At 33.4% G+C, this 14,924-nt stretch overlaps 1 pseudogene across 1 annotated transcript; it reads left to right on the forward strand.

The window, feature by feature from the left end:
- The first annotated feature begins 10,041 nt into the window (after positions 1-10,041).
- Positions 10,042-12,619, forward strand: LOC144555531 (COBRA-like protein 7 pseudogene; annotated as a pseudogene). Its single transcript, XR_013512056.1, has one exon. The product of XR_013512056.1 is annotated as a COBRA-like protein 7 pseudogene (transcript).
- The last annotated feature ends 2,305 nt before the right edge of the window (positions 12,620-14,924 follow it).

Consider the following 14,924-nt stretch of genomic DNA (forward strand, 5'->3'; position numbering starts at 1 on the left):
CCAAATTTGGTCTGATGCTATTCAGACAGCCCCAATTCATATATTCTATATGTCACTGCTGGAAACTGCAACAATCCACAAGGCCATTATTTTTCTTTGTACAATTCCCCTAACTATTTCACACAAGAAAATCAACAAACCACAGAAATTCAATTGTAGTTAGGAAAAAATATACTTCTTCTCTACTATTTGTTAACATGATTATGCTCACTTGACCATGATCTAAAAAAATCTGACAGTGGCTGTCAAATTACAAGTTACAGTATATAAAAACTACAATCAGAATCATCTAACTATAAGCACAATCTCCTAACAGAATTTTAACTAGAGGCTTCCCTCCTGTACCACCTTATCCCCTAGTACCGTTGGTGGTACCACTCTGCCCCTGAAAATTCTGTCATTCCGCTGCCTACAAATCCACCATGCCGTGCATAGGAACCTTGATGTCCAAACTTTGAGTGACCGTGATACCCGGTACCAGTAAAGGTAACACTTCCCAGACAAGAAGTTGGAAACCCAATTTGTCCTCAACAGTTCTCCACACTCTCCTTGCATAAGCACATCAGAACAGTAAATGAACCGCGTTTCATCCGAGTTAGTAGAGCACATCACGCATTGCCTATCTCACTGAACTCTCCTTCTCAATAAAACATCCCTCGTTAGAATCTTTTTCTTTAACAGTAGGTACCCAAAGATCCTGACAGAGGGTGGCACTTTTGCATTCCAGACCCTAGCATATCTCATATTTACTTTTCCTCCCCCAATTCCATCTTATCATGACCTCCTCTTCTGTGAACTGAAGGTCACAATTAGGGGCTATCTCTACTAGGATCAGTTGTGCTTGTCTCAAAGACATCACTTGATTAACGGGTCCAAAGATATATTCAAAGTCGTCGATATAAATAAAGAAAAACGGGTGGAAGATGCATAGGCATTTTTGTGCATTGCACCTTAAATCACCGATTCAAAGTCCAAATGACCGATCTAAACCGTTCATCTTGTTCTCCATATTAATATGTGCTTGGAGACCAAATTTTACATTTTTTGGAATTTTTTACTATTTATTAAGCCACTTTGAAAATCATTGATCCAATGGTGTTTTGATTTTACTGTTACCGTTGGATCAGCGATTTTCAAAGTGGCTTAATAAATAGTAAAAATTCCAAAAAATGTAAAATTTGGTCTCCAAGCACATATTAATATGGAGAACAAGATGAACGGTTTGGATTGGTCATTTGGACTTTGAATCCGGTAATTTATGATCCAATTTACAAAAATGCCTATGCATTGCAATGTACTATAGCCCATATATATATATATAGAGAGAGAGAGAGAGAGAAAGAGAGAGAGAGGTTGGCTAAGATCAAAGTGGTAGTTCCCGAGCTTTGGTGCTACCAATTTGTTTTTTAATTTTCAAAGTTCAAAACGTCGATCCGAACCGTTTAAGTTGTTCTCCATATTAAATTGTACTCGGAGACCAAATTTTATATTTTTCTGAATTTTTTTACTATTTATTAAGCCACTTTGAAAATCGTTGATCCAACGGTAGATTAACAAAACAGTAAAATTAGAAGCCACCGTTGGATCAGCTGTTTTGAAAGTGGCTTAATAAATAGTAAAAAAATTCAGAAAAATGTAAAATTTGGTCTCCAGGCACAATTTAATATGGAGAACAACTTGAACGGTTCGGATCGACGTTTTGAACTTTGAAAATTAAAAAACAAATTGGTAGCACCAAGGCTCAGGAACTACCACTTTGATCTTAGCCAACCTCTATATATATATATATATATATTACGCGTTGCATCAAAAATATTTTCGTTTATCCAATTATATTTTCTTAGATCAAAAGTCTCATATTTTTTTATATTCTCTCTCTACATCGAAGAGAGAAATGTTTTATTCGGATAATTTTATTGTGTTTATTATATTTATCATTGAAGTTATACATAAGTTATTTATTTATGTTTAAAGATTTATTATGAAATAAATATTACTTTTTCGGAACAAAGTATGAGAGGAATAATCCTCATTTTGCTAATGTTCTAGTAGGGGAATAATGTTAAACAAATGAATTTACAAAAAATGAAAAGTAACAAGTACTTATTTTTTGGTTGGTGTTTCTTTTGATAGCAGTTTAAATTGTGAACTATTAAAAGATTTATTAACAATCAAATTTATTAATAATCGTGATAGTCAAAAAATAGTATCAAAATAAGAACTAAAATTATGGATATCTTTTATAATCAAACCGGTTATTTTTGGTTTAACCGGTAGTGATTCGGTCCGATTTTGATAACACTGGTTCAAACTAAACTGTAAAGAACAAAATAGTAATTATAGTTTTTCAATGATAAAATCTTTTATTACTTCTCATAATTACCAAATTATCTTTTTGTCAATTATCACCGATCATTGCGCGCTAATAATGGAAGAAAATATCGTCAAAAGGTTACATCAAATAAGAGCTGGTCCCAGCTAAGTTCATTGAAGAGTTCAAGTCATTTGACCGCCTCAACGGATACAAAATTCGAAAACACGGGTTCTGATCTTTTGTGGCATTCAGCATATGCCAACCCGTGTAACACAAAAATAAAGAGTGAGTCTATGGTACTATGCATATTACGATTTGGCACCGTGCTACGGCTATATATTCGAGTTTTCAAATTCTAACGGTCGATCCGAACCGTTCATCTTGTTCTCCATATTAATATGTGTTTGGAGACCAAATTTTACATTTTTTGAAATTTTTTAACTATTGTTTTAGATTTATTGAAAATCACTGTTTTTGGATGGTCCAGAATTTTCAGATCAAGTGATTTTCTAAATATCTAAAAAAATAGTAAAAAAATTTTAAAAAAATGTAAAATTTGGTCTCCAAATACATATTAATATGAAGAACAAGATGAACGGTTCGGATCGACTGTTAGAATTTGAAAACTTAAATATAGAGCCGTAGCACGGTAACAACCCGTGATATGCATAGTACCATAGACTCACTCCAAAAATAAATGCGTGACAATGTTCTTCATTTCTCCCGTTCCGATTGGAGTCCACATTCTATGCAATAATGCATCTTTTAGAGTTTGAATTCAGATCGAATTAGAATTCGAATCAATCCGACTCACATATGCAACGTACAGTTCTTTAAATTCCACTGAGAAAAAGGTATTTGGAAAGAGAAATTTAAGAAAGTGAATATTTAGTTTTTCTAAGAAAATTCAATTGCATAAGTCATATAAAATGGTGACTTAAAAATTAAAATAAATTTAAAAAATAGATAAAAGAAAATTTAAGAAAGTAATTTTAAGCTTTGCAAATAAAAGTATTTGACAAACTTAAGACTTTTTAGTTCCTTAAGGAGCTCTAAAAAAGGTGTGCTTTATTACTCATACTATTATATAACTAAGGGAAATTTTCTAGTATACCAATGCAAATTTTTAAAATAGCCAATATCCCCATCAAAAGATTATAATATTCTATATCCCATACAAACTTAATAAATTTTCTTCCATCCCCTTTTGTTCATTTAATTCTTTATATAATTATTTTAAAAATTAAATTGACAAATATGTCATCATCTCTCCCAAATAACCTATGCCATTATAATGAGTCCGTCTAGTATGACCTCAGTGTCATTTTAGTCTATATAATACTAAATCTATTAAATCGACTTCAGACAAAAAATCCAAACCGATCTACTTCATTAGTTGTGCATTTACATGCAAAATTTATAATGTTTCGAGTTTATTTAGTATCAAGTCAAGCGGTCAAATGTGGGAGTTTTTAAGCAAATTTTAACGCGTTCATTTTTCAACATTTTTGACCGCTTGATTTGATACTAAATTTTTTTGAAAATATATAAAATTGGCATGTAAACACATCACTCATATAGTAAATTGGTTTGAACGGTTTGAATTTATCGTTTGAAATCTATCTGATAAATTTTGAAGTTGGTGTCATATGACAATAATATCATATATACTAGCCACACTCCATTATAATAACCTCAAAGCCAACGTGTATGGTACTGTAATGTTCCAGCATTTGTTTCTTTGACCCTCTAAAGAAGCCGACAGGAAGACTGTGATGCAGTTCGCGTGGACGTCGGTACAACAGTGAGTAGAGGGAGAAACAAAGAGTAGTAGGAGGTAAGGAGAAGCCATTGACGATATCAAGGGAAGTAGTTTATACATGAAACATGTACACATCTAGATTGATCAGTAGATCTCAAGTTCTCAACCCTGTGCGAGGACGCATTCTAGATTTAGCAACTCACTGACCTCAAAAAAATTAGAAAAAAAATGAAGGGATAGCTAGCTTGATTAGTGGATTTGCGAACGGGACATAGGTTGAAGCGGTTTGTTAGATATGAAATAACATAAGGGGGTTGGATCCGCCTTTCTTGACCGTTTGTATATGTACTTGCAAGTTGCTATTAGTTAGTTAATGAAAGTATATATGTCCCGCTCCTTGATTTGTTTACGCTATTACTGATTATTAGAATGGTACAGGCAATTTAAAAGTTTACATGAGTATACTAGAAATTTTTTCATATATATATATATATATAGAGTAAAGCTAGGGTGTGATGTGCTCACCAAGAGGGTTTGGTGAGCACAACTCCAAAAGTATCGACTTCAAACGCTGAATCCAAACCGTTGAAATCCTTGTACTTCATGAGTGATGCATGTACATATAAAATTTTGAAAGTTTCGAGTTTATTTGCTACACGGTCAAGCGGTCAAAGAAAGAAACTTTTTATAACTTAATTTATAAGTTATTTTATATATTCAATTTTTATCATTTCTTTGACCGCTTGACTATGTAGCAAATAAACTCGAAACTTTTAAAATTTTATATGTACATGCATCACTCATGAAATACAAGGATTTCAACGGTTTGGATTCGGTGTTTGAAGTCGGTCCGATATACTTTTGGAGTTATGCTCACCAAACCCTCTTGGTGAGCACATCCCACCCTAGCTTTACTCATATATATATGAGTACGGCTAACGCGCTTCCTCTAGCATATGGGCCGAAATGCTTCCGGTGGAAAGTTGAAATTTCAAAATCCAAAAAGTCGATCTGAACCGTTCATCTTCTTCTCCATATTAATATCTGCTTGGAGACCAAATTTTACATTTTTCTGAAATTTTTTACTATTTATTAAGCCATTTTGAAAATCGCTGATCCAACGGTAGCTTCTGATTTTTACTGTTTGGTAAGCCACCGTTGGATCAGCAATTTTCAAAGTGGCTTAATAAATAGTAAAAAAATTCAGAAAAATGTAAAATTTGGTCTCCAAGCAGATATTAATATGGAGAAGAAGATGAACGGTTCAGATCGACTTTTTGGATTTTGAAATTTCAACTTTCCACCGGAAGCATTTCGGCCCATATGCTAGAGGAAGCGCATTAGCCGTACTCATATATATATATATATATTTATATTTATAATTGCCGACAACATATATTTATAAAAAATAAGGTTTATTTACATTAGAAAATAGAAATGTAAGCAGTTGTTCTCTCTAACTATCTGTTATGTACACGAAAATATAGAGAATATTGAATTTTGAAAAACACAAATAATATTTCAATTATACTCGTTCTGATAATAAATGAATGGACAGATGGACATATTAGCAAGATTTTCTTGCTCACATGTGAACAGGATATAATGGACGGATTCAATGTACATTAGAACAATAATTAATCTTAATGTTGAGTTGTCCCAGTAATGAATTTCGCATTTCATTATTTACTTTTTCTCGTTTTTGAACTTATTAATTGCACGTCTAGATATCCACCGGACCTCAGCTTCCATGTGAGAGTTTGAGACCCAGAAATAAATTGTGTGTATAAAGAGGAGGGCTCAAATGTCTCATTGTTTGATGTTTTAATTGTATTCTAATATCTTTATTTTTTTACTATAAAGTTCAAATAAAAGATTTGAATCACTCAATATGATATCTACGTTAAAATATGTTTAGAGATCAAAATTTATATTTTTTGAATTTTTTTTTACTATTTTTTAAGATAGGTACAAAATTAATATTTTTCAGAAAATTGTAGACCATCTGAAATCAGAGATTTTGTACCTATTTTAAGTAGTAAAAAGTTTTCAAAAAAATATAAAATTTTATCTCTAAGCATATTTCAACGTGGATATCATGTTGAGCGGTTCATATATTTTATTTGAACGTTAAAATTAAAAATAAAAATATTATAGTATGATTAGAGTATGAAGCAATAAAACATTTGAGTCCTACTCGGAAATATATATATATATATATATATATATATATATATCTATAAGAGTTAGGCTGGGGTGCTATGGATAGCATAGTGGCCTCTATGCTACGGCTCAATATTTGAGTTTTCAAAATCCAAAAGGTCGATCCGAACCGTTCATCTTATTCTCCATATTAATATCTGCTTGGAGACCAAATTTTACATTTTTCTGAATTTTTTTACTATTTATTAAGTATTTTACAAAATTGTTGATCCAACGGTGGCTGCACAAAACAGTAAAACCGTTGGATTAGCGATTTTCAAAGTGGCTTAATAAATAGTAAAAAATTTCAGAAAATTATAAAATTTGGTCTCCAAGCAGATATTAATATGGAGAATAAGATGAACGGTTCGGATCGACCGTTTGGATTTTGAAAAATCGAATATTGAGCCGTAGCATAGAGGCCACTATGCTACCCATAGCACCCCAGCCTAACTCTATATATAAACCTCCTGGACGAATTTTACAAGGCATTTGGGTTCATGCAGTAATTAATTGGAATGCTTGAATTTCAAGAAATAAAATTCCTTGAAATGGTCGGCATTTCAGAAAATATAAAATTAATATGTCTGGTTGAAGTTAAAGATCCTTGATATTTATCAAAAATAAAAAATTAAAGAAAAGATAATTGTGAAGTCCGAACTGAAATTTCAGCTTGATATCGTCATGAGTTAGATCGAGCTAGCTCGTTCAGTATAGCTGGATCTTGTTTTAAGAAAAAAAAAATTTATAAACTTTTTGAATCGAGCATGACCGAATTCGACTTAATAAAATTCATACAAATTCATACAAATTTACAAATTGATATCTAATCGAGCTAGCTCACAAACTAACGAACAAGCTAGGCCCCAACTTAAACTCGTTAATTCTAAATCAAACTAGTGACGAACTGACTTGTTAATAGCTCGGTATAATAACAAACAAACTATTAACGACGAGTCACAAGCAACGAGCTTTTTTTCCCCACTCCTAATGCATACCATCGTTCATCCGCACTAAATATTAAAAAAGGAACAATTATAAAATTATTATATCTTGCAACCATTTAAGAGCGAACACATACTCTGACTTATTATAGTTAGCTAAAGAGAAAATGTAATATTTATTGCTTTTATTATTAATAGTAAATCTTGCCAAAGAATAAACAATTAAATATATTGAAATAAAAACTAGTCTGATGATTGCACGAGACAACCTCAACAGGTACATACCTGCAGATAGATAATTCAATCGGAGACCTATTAATTTAAATGGAGACACCTGAAGCAGCTAAATAGAAGATGGAAAAGATGCTCATTTTTTATGGCACTTGAAAATAAATAAATAAACCAGGGGAATTTTATACTTCTCAAAAACTTCAAAATTATGTCTTTCCCTTCTAAATTTCAAAAACTCACAAATTTACTAATTTTATTTTATTTTCTATTAAAACTCATTTAAATATACGAAGTATCAATTTTACCCTTTATTTAAAAAAAAAAAAAAAATGTAACACGTTTAAGAAAATTATCAATTTTTCAATTGATCGATTTCGGAAGATAAATAATTCATTTATCTACTTTTGATACATTTACAAGCATATACTTAAATATTATTAAAACTCATTTAAATCTACAAAATATCAATTTTACTCTTTATTAAAATATATATATATATATATAGAGGTAGTCTACGGTGAGTTGCGAAGTAAAACGCGTTTCTACTTCACGCTGTATTTTTATTTTGAAAGTCCAAATTACCGATCCGAACCGTTAGATATTTAATCCATATTGAAATGTGCTTGGAGACCAAATTTTACATTTTTTGGAATTTTTTTACTATTTATTAAGCATTTTTTAAAATTGCTGTTTTGCTGTGAACAGTAAAAAAACAGTAAAATTTTCTGGACCATCAGATCAGCGACTTTGAAAATTGCTTAATAAATAGTAAAAAAATTCCAAAAAATGTAAAATTTGGTCTCCAAGCACATTTCAATATGGAGAACAAGATGAACGGTTCGGATCAACGTTTTGAACTTTAAAATCGCAAAATATGAGCGTGAAGTAAAATAGTCGCTTTACTTCGCAACTCACCATAGCCCAGCTCTATATATATATATATATAACATGTTTAAGGAAAATATCAATTTTTTAATAGATTGATTTCGAAAGATAAATAATTCATTTATCTACTTCTAATACATAATTACATATACAAGCATATACCTAAATATTATTATGTATACATTGTTGTTCTAGCAATAATTTTTTTTGTCTATTTGAGTAATGTGCAAAACATACAATTATTGAATTTTACGATTTCTTCTATTTTAGAATTATGTAGGTTCAAGCCGAATTAGAATTGCAATGTAGAATGCTTAAACTGAAGAAATTATGAAGATAAGTTTGTTAACCAAGTGATAGCATTTAAACGAAGAAATCACAATTCCGAGGCAACCAAGAATTACCATGTCTTTATTTATTTTCGACTATGTTAACCAAACGTGGTCATAAAATAATTTTGTAATTTAATAACCGGAAATCACCTACCAAAACAGGGAAACAGCCAACCATATTCCTCAAACTTTTCGAATTATAATTTATGACCGCCGCGCCGAGTACCAATCCACGGTGGATCAAGCATCAACCGTCTCAAGTCTCGAGTTCGTATCGTCTGCGACACATCTCAGTTGTCTGATTTTAAACGGAACCAATTCAAGAGCTCTTTAATATTAGTGTGTTTCTAGTCCGTGCGGATTTTAAAAATAGATTGAAAGGTTCAAATACATTAACTCAAAATATATATATTTTTTAATTAATGTAGAGGATACGAGTTAGTGAATCTAATCTGTACGAATTTTAAAGTAAATTGAACGGTCTGGATGCATTAACTCAGAAGTCAGAAGATTATTTTTCGAGTTAATGCAGAGGATACGAATTCTCTTTCAGATCTCAAGTCTCAGGTCTCAACAACGAGTCAAAGACCATATTTAGGAGGGAAACGGTCCAAATCTCGACCCGTTCAGAGCCCATTTTCTGTCATGTTTTCTTTTAGGGTTAGGGGAGAACCAATCAACAAGCGAAATGGAAAGGAAGAGGCTTGGACTGGTTTTCTATATCGACAATAGATGTAAATTCTCTATAATGAGTCACTTGTGGTAGATACATTTCAATATTTTTAGCATAATAATAATTTTCAATTTTGAATCTATAGTTCGTGATTTGGATATCATTTTCAATTATAATTGAAAAAATGTATCAAAATATCAATACTTGTACTGTACAAGAGTAAAATAAATAAAATGTAGGTAAATTTCATAAATTATATAGGATAAATATCATGTTCTTGGTACAATTCATTAAATTAAAAAATAACTTATGGGGTTAGTTAGACAAAATAAAATTATTCGTATATAATACAAAAATTATTCAGGACCCGTTACTATGTTTCTTACCACTATTTTACAACCCGCTACATATCACTTATATTTGACGAGCCACATGAAATTTGGTTACACCCAGCCCGGCCGAATTCACATCCTCTCCATTACCTGATAAGGGAATCTTTTACAAATAGTAGATCTTGACCGTTCATTTTTAACTTGGCACGAATCTTAAAGTCCATTAATACATCCGGCCTTCCTCTCTCTATCTCTCTCCTAGTCTCCCTCTCTTTAATTTAAATTAAAAGTTTTAAAACCCTCAACACTGTCCCACACAAAACAAAACCCCAATAAAAAAAAAAACTAAAAATAAAATAAAATAATAAAGCACCGGTCTTTGTTTCTTTCACTTGTTTTCCATTTCAAACCTTCCCAGCTGTGATCCCCTCACCTTCTCCCTGCTCTTTTCTTTCTTCCTTCCTTCCTTCCCCTGAACGCGCTTTCTTCTTCTCTTTATCCTACTCAATAGATCAACTCCGCAGAGAAGCAGACAAAGAGAGACAGATCGGAGCAGAGACCCACAATGGAGGCGTCCAGTAAGTTATTTCTCCTCCTTTTCTTATCCACACTAGCACTCCTTACCACCCCTTCTTTCTCCCAAACAACCCCAGCGGGTGTCTCTTCAGCACCTGCACCCGCACCCGACCCGGGTTGCAATGGCGTTCAACTAACCTACGACCTGTGGGGCGGTGTTACCAAGATCCGACCCTTTGTCACCGACCCGACCCAACAAGCCTACAAATTTCAGTCCCGAGCGACAGTTCTCAACTCAGGTACCACCACGCTCAAATCCTGGGCTGTTCTAATTAAATTCAAGTACAAGGAGATTATAGTCACCTTGAAAGACGGAGTTCTCACTAACGGGGCGGATCTGCCATACAATACGACCCTCGATGCTAACGCCACTTCCCTCTCTGGATCCACCAATACCGATCTATTGACTCCAATTGCTACTGCCAACGACCTTTCTCTCATCCAAGGTACCGTTGACATAGTTGGAACCCTCTTCGGGGCCCCGGTAACATTGAACCCGTTACCCGAATCAATATCCTTAGAGGATCCGAGCTATATTTGCCCACCCTTTGCCAAACCAGGCAATTACACATTCTCTGTCACGACGTGTTGTGTGCCCAACCCGAAATTTAAGAATAACACAGTTATAACCAACATCACCGACCCGAGAAAGGACTACAAGGATCCACCAACTGGTGACTTGATAATAACTTATGATGTGATCCAAGCGTACCCATCGAGCTACCTTGCATTGGTGACAATAGAGAACTTTGCACGACTTGGTCGGCTCGACAACTGGCACCTGTCATGGACATGGAAGAACAATGAGTTCATAAACTCCATGAGGGGTGCGTACCCGTTAGATGTTGATGCTACCGGGTGCATTTACGGCCCGCAATCCACTTATTACCAAAACCTTGATTTCAGTACAGTTTTGAACTGTCAGAGAAGCCCGGTAATTCTGGACTTACCATTGTCCCACTACAATAACACTCAACTTGGCCGGATCGAAAACTGTTGCCGAAATGGTACAATCTTACCTAAAGCTATGGACCCGAAGCAAACAAAATCCTCATTTCAAATGCAAGTGTTCAAAATGCCGCCTGATTTAAATATCACCACAATTAGCCCCCCCACAAAGTTTAAAATTGTGGGAGGGTCACCCCTCAACCCAGACTACACCTGTAATCCGCCGATACGGGTTGCTCCAACTGAATCCCCAGACCCGTCAGGCCTTGAATCAAACAAATCAGCATTTGCCACCTGGAAGATTGGCTGCAACATCACTGTCAACGCAAACACAAAACCCAAATGCTGTGTTACCTTCTCTGGTTTCTACAATGATTCAGTAATACCATGCGGCACCTGTGCATGCGGGTGCCCGGCCAACCGAGCTGGACCCACTTGCAGTACAACCACTCCTGCTATGCTTCTCCCACCAGAGGCCTTGTTGGTGCCTTTTGATAACCGTACTGCGAAAACCCAGGCCTGGGCGAGTCTCAAACACTTGCCTCTGCCAAACCCAATGCCGTGTGGTGATTATTGTGGCGTCAGCATAAATTGGCATATTGCAACAGATTACAATAAGGGTTGGAGTGCCAGAATTACACTTTTTAATTGGGGTGAGGTCAATTTTGCTGATTGGTTTGCAGCAATTGTAATGGATGATGCTTATGATGGTTATGAGAAGATGTATTCATTTAATGGCAGTCAAGTCGGGAATAACACCATTTTCATGCAAGGGTTAGAGGGTCTGAATTATCTGGTCAAGATGAGTAATGGGTCAACCAGCTCGGATCCAATGGTCCCTGGCAAACAACAAACAGTGGTCTCGTTCACCAAGAAGACAACTCCTGGGATCAATGTTGTCAGTGGAGGCGGGTTTCCAAGTAAGGTTTACTTTAATGGGGACGAGTGCTCTTTGCCGACCATGTTCCCGCAAAGTGCTGGATTTAGGAATGTTGTGGGCCCTGCTCGTCAGGCAGTGTTTGCTCTTCTTGTTTCTTTGGTGATGATTCTGGGGCTATGACTTTGATTAGAAACAGAAAAAAGAAAAAAAGAATTTGTTTCATTCTTTAATTGGTTTAAGGTCAGGACCAAGGTCACCAGTGTAGAATGCTGATGAAATTGCGAAATTTGACAGTTCGCGAGAATTTTTGTTTGGGTCGATTGTTGTAAGGTAAATTGGGGAACTTTTAGGATTAGATTTTTTTTTTTTTTTTGGTGGGTCAGAGGATATCAGAGAGTTTCTGGTATACTCTCATCTTTCTGTTTTTCCTTCTTTATATGCAAGTTAGATCACATATACTTTGTGATTTAATATTTAGTTTGATTTTTTTTTTTTTTGTAAAACTCTCCTCATGCTGTATATGTATATTTAGTTCATATTCGAGCTTTTTGTAGCATTCTTTTTCCTTCAAATTAGCTCATACTAATTTCCCAACTTCGATGGTTTATTTGGTTTTAAAAATTTTTGAGGTGGTATCTCAATTTCATTATTCATATTTCTAATTGTTTATAACTTTGTTTGAAACAAATCTAGTTTGAAATCTAATGTTTAGGTAAGAAATGGTCTTTTAGATAGGGGTCAATGAAAATGACAACAAAGGGCATTTCCAACTTTTTTTGAAGATTTATTTAATCGAGAACAGGTCCAACAATGAAAACCCAAGCTTTCATTTTCTTGTTCAATCAAAATTGTGTCAAGACAGTGATGTGTTTCACACGCTTTTCTCTTGTAGTTAGTAGGTGCAATGTTTTATTTCATTTTCATTTTATTTATGAAGGGATGAGAAATGTGCATTGACTATTTAAAACTAGTACAATCAATAATTAAAATTGATTTGATGAAAATTAATAATATATAAAGAGAGTTAAGTTATTAAGCTTTTTAGTTATGTTCGTCATCTATATTTTAAAATGTAGATTGCATTCTTTCCTTATCTATCTTAATCAGACAACTCACGCTTCTCTCTTCATTTAACAGAGTTAATTCTTAAAACAGTGCGACTCTTTTGTGATAATTATCTAACAATTAATCTTGTTGTTTATTATTATTTACGTATTTAATATATTGAAAAAACAAATTTGTGCCCAATTTTTATTATGTAATTTTTTTTAAGAGGAGGGATTCACTTGCATTTTTTTTTGCTGACATTGAATTACATCCTACATTTTCAAAGTTTTCAAAGTCTAAACAGTCGATTAAAATGTGCTTGCAAATCAAAATTTACATTTTTTTAATTTGTTTTACTATTTATTAAATATTTTACAAAATCGTTGTTTTCAAACCATTGAAATTTTTGTACCCATTTTAATAAATAGTAAAAAAAAATGTAAAATTTAATCTGCAAGCACATTTTAATATATCTATCATATTGAACGGTTTGGATCGACTATTTGGACTTGGAAAATATAGAGTGTAATTCAGTGTCACCAAAAAAAAGTGTAAGTGGATCCCTCCTTTTTTTTCTAATTCAGATATCTAATTTTTTATATTTAATAACTACCTTTTTTAGCATGAAACTTGAGAAATAACTCTGGTTAAAGTAATATGGGTTAGAACCCTTAAAACATTATTCTTTTTTCTTATTCCTGCCATATATATGCTCAATTTAATCAAAGAGGTATGGAGTATTCAGTACCCCTGTCCTTGCAAATTTATCATTCCAAGCTGTGAATGTATGTCTTGGCAAATTGAAAGACTTTTTAAGCTTTGAAATATTTAAAAATAACACTCTGTACCGAGTTAAATTATGGAAACAACACGATATATACATGATTGATTGATACACTAATACACATATATGATTTGTGTGTGGTGTGACGTGTTTTTGTTTAGTAAAAATGAGTACATTAGAACATGATGCAATCATGTGAATCAATTCCCACACATAACGAGAAGTCATGCGACACGGAATATTAGTCGACACGTACAGTATGTCACTTGATATGTTTGGTTGGATTGAGAATTAGATTGAGAATATGCTAATTTTAGAGTTAGGCTATTCGGAATAGCTTATTCGGTATTTAGTTGGATTATAATAGCTAGAATAGTGAATTCAAACTTTTTGTCTTATCAGAATATGCTATTCCTAAGAGTTTTGGTCATGTTCGGCAATGAAGCTTAGAGTGTTGCAACTTAAGAGTTTAAGTTGTGCTAAAGAGGAGATGTTCGGCTAACAAAGGCTTAGAGTAATGAAGCTTAAAGTGTATAAAGATGCTAAGGAAGAACTCTAAGGAGGCACTGTGCCCTAAGTCTGGATTTTTTTGGCTTGAGAATTTGCTCTAAGGAAGCTTAAGAAAGGTGCTCTAAGCTTGTTTAAGGAATTGTTGTTCGGCCAGCTTAAGCAGCTAAGTAGGCTAAAGCCTTGTTGCCGAACATAACCAAATGAGATTTGAATATTCCAATAAAATAAACAATAACTATTCTTAATTTAGCTATTCTAGTTATTCTTGTTTTGCAACCAAACATACGTTAGGGAGTCCATTTAAGTTCTCATATGATATTCATATGATATTCTATAGAATTTATGATTAAACAACTAAACCCCTGTCCTTAGAGTATGTTTGGTTTCCAATAAAATTTATATTTACATATGATATTCTATAAAATTTAGAATAAAATATTATAATATTGTAAATTGACTCTCATTCTCTGCAGAAAATTTATGATTAACTCCCACAGTTCGAAA

The sequence above is a fragment of the Carex rostrata genome, chromosome 6 (assembly GCF_964058835.1).
Source record: "Carex rostrata chromosome 6, lpCarRost1.2, whole genome shotgun sequence".
Classification (NCBI taxonomy): Eukaryota; Viridiplantae; Streptophyta; class Magnoliopsida; order Poales; family Cyperaceae; genus Carex; species Carex rostrata.